This window comes from Heptranchias perlo, chromosome 1, assembly GCF_035084215.1.
Source record: "Heptranchias perlo isolate sHepPer1 chromosome 1, sHepPer1.hap1, whole genome shotgun sequence".
NCBI lineage: Eukaryota > Metazoa > Chordata > Chondrichthyes > Hexanchiformes > Hexanchidae > Heptranchias > Heptranchias perlo.
In genome coordinates, this window is record NC_090325.1 from 27184360 (window position 1) to 27190359 (window position 6000).

Genomic DNA, 6000 nt, shown 5'->3' on the forward strand with positions numbered 1-6000 from the left:
GAGACTTGGGAGTCCAAATTCACAAATCATTAAAAGCCAGTAGACATATACAAAAAGAAATCAGTTGCATAGAACTTTGGCCAGACCCCATCTGGAGTACTGCATTCAGTTTTGGGCACCGCACCTCAGGAAGGATATACTGGCCTTGGAAGGGGTGCAATGCAGATTCACCAGAATTGTACCGAGGTTTAGGGGGGTTAAATTATGAGGACAGGTTGCATAAACTTGGCTTTTATTCCCTTGAGTATAGGAGATTGAGGGGTGATCTGATCGAGGTGTTTAAAATATTAAATGGATTTGATAGGGTAGATACGGAGAAACTATTTCCTCTGATGGAGGAATCAAGAACAAAGGGGGCATAACCTTAAAATTAGAGCTAGGCCATTTAGGAGTGAAATCAGGAAGCACATTTTCACACAAATGGTAGCGGAAATCTGGAACACTCTCCTTCAAAAGACTGCAGATGCAGGGTAACTTGAAATTGATAGATCAATCGATTTTTACTAGGTAAGGGTATCAAGGAATATGGATCAAAGGTGGGTAAATGGAGTTGACGTACAGATCGGCCATATGGACTAGTAAGGTCAACATTATGTTATGACGGTGCTTCAGACACATTGGATATGTCTGTGCATGCTGATGCCATGACGCACTACTGAAATGGGGTGCTAGCTTCAGTAAAACAAGCGGCAGAAGACCAAGTGGGAAACAGGACTTTTTTGCCATCAGGTTTACGTTAATATGATTGCTGGCTGCAGTAGATCAAGCTATGGGAGCTGATGCCCAAAGAAGAGTGTTGAAGCATCTTAGATGCAGAGCTAGATGACAGAATTAGATAACAACAAAACCACGAAATACACCATGTTGTCCCTGAAATCAAGAGGTTGATATAATTTTCCCTGTGCACTGACTCCAGTTATGGTTCTCTCTTTGTTGTTTGAAGTCTTATTAGCTTGTGTTTGAGGATTGTGGTTTGTGTGTTCTGGCATTCTGTCTTCAAGCTGCACAATGCTGAGTTGTGGTATGTGATTATTTTCTCTGTCTGTGTGCTGTATTGGTATGCTTTACTTTTAGTTTTGGTGTAATCTTTGCTTGACAGGTATAATTGATTCAAGCCAGCCATGATACAAATAGTTTATTTTATGTAAACCATAGTTCCCGACATGGATTCCATTTGTTCATCATTTGGTTTGTAAAAATCTGGAGATTAAATTCTTTTCTTTTAACTCAACAGGTTCAGTTAGACTTGGATTTAGTGAGAGGTTAGGGATGACACCACGTGAAATGGGCCCAAATCAGCAAAACAAAAACTGAAATGTTTATATTCTTTCTCTCTCTAAAATTTATTCTTTCCTCATAAAAAATTAAAAAACCTGCCAGAAACAAATGGTTTTCCAAAAAGAAATCACTGCTCGACAGTGTGGGGAGGGATCAAACTGTTGCAGCGATAGCTGAGGAAAGGCAAATGTACATTGTATTAACTGGATTACCCATTATGTATCCTCTATATGTTTTTCACTGCACCAAGGCTAATTAACAATGATGTAAAAGACCTGTTGCCAGCATTAGCTGAGACTGGCGGATGTGATTTTGAGTGAGACCTTAGAAGCTGCGGCCTGAAGAAGCTGAGGATGATTGCTGGGCTTACAGAAGGGCTTTAAAATCGACTAGCGTTTGCCTCGGATAGAAGTGGCCTTGCCACTAACACCCTGAGGGTTTGTGAGACCACTGGGAAATTGCTCCCCCCCCCCCACTCCCCCGACCTGAGTATCAGGTATCAGATTTCCAGTGGGCATTCCCTTGTTTGCAAACATTTTCCACCATTCAATTGGATCATGGCTGATCTATATCTCAACCCCATTTACCCACCTTGGTTCCACATCCCTAATACCTTACCGAACAAAATTCTATCTATCTCAGTTTTGAAAGTTTCAGTTGACCCCCAGCCTCAACAGATTTTTGAGGGAGAGGTCCAAATTTCCACTACTCTTTGTGTGAAGAAGTGCTTCCTGACATCACCCCTGAATGGCCTAGCTCTAATTTTAAAATTAGGTCCACCAGATCTACCCTATCAACTCCTTTAATCATTGTAAACACCTCAATTAGATCACCCCTTAATCTTCTATTAAATAAAGTGTTTAGTTCATGACATGTGGTCTGGCGTGTTCCTTGGTGATTTGGCAGCTTGAGGGTAATCTAACGAGGGTTAGTAAATTAAATCCATTTTGATATGAACTGGGTTAAATGTTAGACAGTTGGGTGAGTCAAGTGAGGCTTCACTCGTCCCTAGATCTACGCTGGGAGGTTAAACCTCAGACGGTTCCTTAGTGACAAGTTAAAGGAGGGTGTTAAGTGTTTGTCTGGTTCCTCGGCAAATATTTGTCAGGATACTGAAACCCAGCTTTCTGACACACTGCTATTCAACCCCACATCCCTCTCCGAAGAGCCTACAACAAAACGCATCCAATGCAACAGGAACTTCATCAAGCTGAAACACACTGGGGGCGATTTTAAGGGGCAATTGCGGTGGCGGGAGGGCTCCAAAAATCGCCAAAATCCCGTTCGGGTTCGGAAGCCGGCTCCAACCTGCCGACTTCCAAGTTTCCCAGGGACCCACCTGTGTGCGCACGGGCGACCCGAAAACGGAAGTCCCGCCGGCAACTAAAGCTGGCGGGATGACAGTTAAAGAGCCAAATTTACCTCATTGAGGTACTTAAGGTACTTTACCTGTGACAGATGAAGTAATTGTAATGATTTTTAACTTACCTGGGCGGCTTGCTCACCACTTCTGATTCACGCCTGGTGAATTGAAAAGCGGAAGTGAAAACACAAAATGAACCTACCTTTACATTCTGCTCCGATGTCTGATGTCTCTTTCCGATGTCCCACTCTTCACCCCTTGATGTCCCCCTGATGTCCCCCTCTTCACTCCCCTGATGTCCCCCTCTTCACTCCCCTGATGTCCCCCTCTTCACTCCCCTGATGTCCTATGTCCCACTCTTCACTCCCCCGATGTCCTCCCGATCTTCCCCCAATCTTCCCCTCTCCCCTCCCCGATCTTCCCCTCTCCCCCCCGATTGTCCCCTCTTCCCCCCCCGATTTTCCCCTCTCCCCGCCCGATCTTCCCCTCTCACCCCCCCCACCCCGGGTCTTCCAGTCCAGCGCCCGGTGACGTCTCACTCTCTCTCTTTCTCCCCCCTCCACCCCCGCATTGCAGCTCCTGACAACATCCAGCCTGTCAATCAGGCTAGCTGCCGGGCGCGAAACCCGGAGAGGACGTTAATCATCATCAATCAACATGCGATCGCGTTGGAAACGGTAAATTTGGTTCATGCGGATTTGCCACGCGCGCCTTCATCCCACCCCCCCCCCCCCCCCACTGCCAAATGGCCACCATTGCAAAATCGAGCCCACTAGGTGCGTTACGACGCACCCTAGAGAGAGTTAGCAGATTGGTATGGGTGTGCTGCATGCTGTATACATAGAAGGAGGAATATTCCTGTTTGTCAACAGCATCAGTGGGAGTGTCTATGAGAGATATTACCTATTTCGCCTGCGTATTGCTCAATGACTCTTCCTACACATTATCTTGGGTGACATCTGTAGGGGGGCAAGTTTGCAGCAGGATCAGCTGGTTAGTGGCGGCCTGATAGCAGAAGCTTTGTGTAGAAAAACTCCTCATGACATCATGAACTTCTCCAGTAGCATCAAGAACAAGAATGTGGAGCGCAGCTCAATATTCCCATTCATGATCCCACAGGAACAAAGTTACACGAGCAGGGGTAAGAGTTCTGATAGTTGCTTTGTGTGGCAATGTTATAAATGCATTCTTCACAATGATTTATTCATCTTGGTGTTTCTAGCAAACTTGTAAACATGTTTATAGAATTCCCATGCAAGGTGTTAATGATCGTGCTAAACGTAACTCTAGAACTTAACGGTTTGTAATGTAATGGTGTGAATGTTTAACACTCTCATACTTAATTCCTCTCTCTGCTACTTTCATGGAGTTGTTTAACATAGACAGTTTAATGCCTCTGTTAAAATAGCAGAGAGAGGAACTTAGTGCGCGTGCATTAACAAATTACTATGATGCCACTAAGTGTTTGTATGATGACATTACCAACGGACATTTCTACCCTGTGACTACAGGAATTTTTACCTCAGGAAATCTACCCAGGGGCTAAACTTTTGTCTTCAGCACTCCCGGCAAAGAGCTTTGTATTCTGCAAAGGATGCTGAGCACCACAGGCTGAGCGGGCAGAGTGCTTCACACACTGAGAGGGCACAGAGATTCACACACTGGGAGGGCACAGAGCTTCACACACTGGGAGGGCACAGAGCTTCACACACTGAGAGGGCACAGAGATTCACACACTGGGAGGGCACAGAGCTTCACACACTGAGAGGGCACAGATATTCACACACTGGGAGGGCACAGAGATTCACACACTGAAAGGGCACAGAGATTTACACACTGGGAGGGCACAGAGATTCACACTGGGAGGGCACAGAGTTTTATGCTCCAAAGCTGCCTTTAACCAGTAGTTTTGATGCATAAAACATGTAGTTAATAGGAATAACCAAAAGACACTGATAGATGTACAAACACCTTTTAAAACATATAAGATTATGCATTTCCTCTTTAAGGCGATGGTAGTTTGGAGCTACATCCACCTCTTGGGATGTCCTGTCAGACTAGACTGAAATGATAAATTATCATTATTATTCTAAGAAAGAAACAATGACGAGCCTAATTTGCCTTTCTCATCAAAAATCAAAGGGAATGGGTCCCAGTACAGAAAACTGTGCCTTGATCAGAGCAGTAAACTTCCTGCTTTAAAATGGGAAATAACACCAGCCTCAAAGCAACAAAAGCTGATGCTTCAGAGGAACCAAGTGCTACCAAAAAAAAGGACCAAACTAGAAACGTAAAATAGAATCTTAAATAATATGTTTAAATTTCAAGCCAAAAATAAACCAGGTAATTATAACTGTGTTGCTAACCACTACCTCCCTGCGCTAACCAATACTACTTTGTTTTGGGCAATAGTTTATGTAAGGGCTGTGTACAATTTGGTCTTTGGAACCGAAGGTCATGAAATATTGTGTGGAATCAAAATCTTTCCCTGATGTACCTCATTAATGCCCATAAACCTGACTTGTATTCCTTTGGCAAATTAGACCGTCTTTACAAATTAACCTTAATTCTAAGCACTAATTTACTGGAAATCACATTAATCAAAGGAGCAAGTAGCAAGTCTGACTGAACAGAGCTTGGTTTAGTGCTGGCGCTCTTGTCTCTGAGTCAGAAGGCTGAGAGTGCAGGTCCCACTCCATTAATTAAGCCCATAATCTAGGTTAACGCTGGGGTTAATGGTTGGGGGGGAGGATGCTGCATTATTGGAGGTGCCTCCTTTTGGATAAGGTACTACATTTACCTGCACATGAAAAAAAGATCCTATGGCATTTCTTCGAAGCAGGGCATGGAGTTCTCCCAGTGTCCCAGCCAACATTCATCCAGCAACCAACACCACCAAAGCAAATTAACTGGTCATTCATCTCATTGTTGTTTGTGTGCAAATTGTTTACCTCCCAAACATCATTGGCTACACTTCAAAAAGTGATCCACTGGCTGTGAAGCAGTTTGGGATGTGTGAGGACACGAGCTATGTAAATACAAATCTTTCTTTTCTTTATACTCTTGTTCCTTGGACTATAACATAATAAGATTAACTAGACCATGCCAGAGTCAGACCCATTTCTGCAAGTCCTTTACACATTACCTTTCTTCCATCCTCCATTTTGCTCTGTGATTCCATGCAAACACAGTTCCTTGCTCTCTCTTCCTCAATACGCAACTTCAACCATCCACCCTTCATCCCTGTCCATCCAGGTGCCATAAATGAAGAATCAATCCTGCGTAAAAATGAATCTGTTCACGTTAATGCTTCAGTCCTATCATCAACTGATGCTAAACAATATTTAAAAAATAAATGC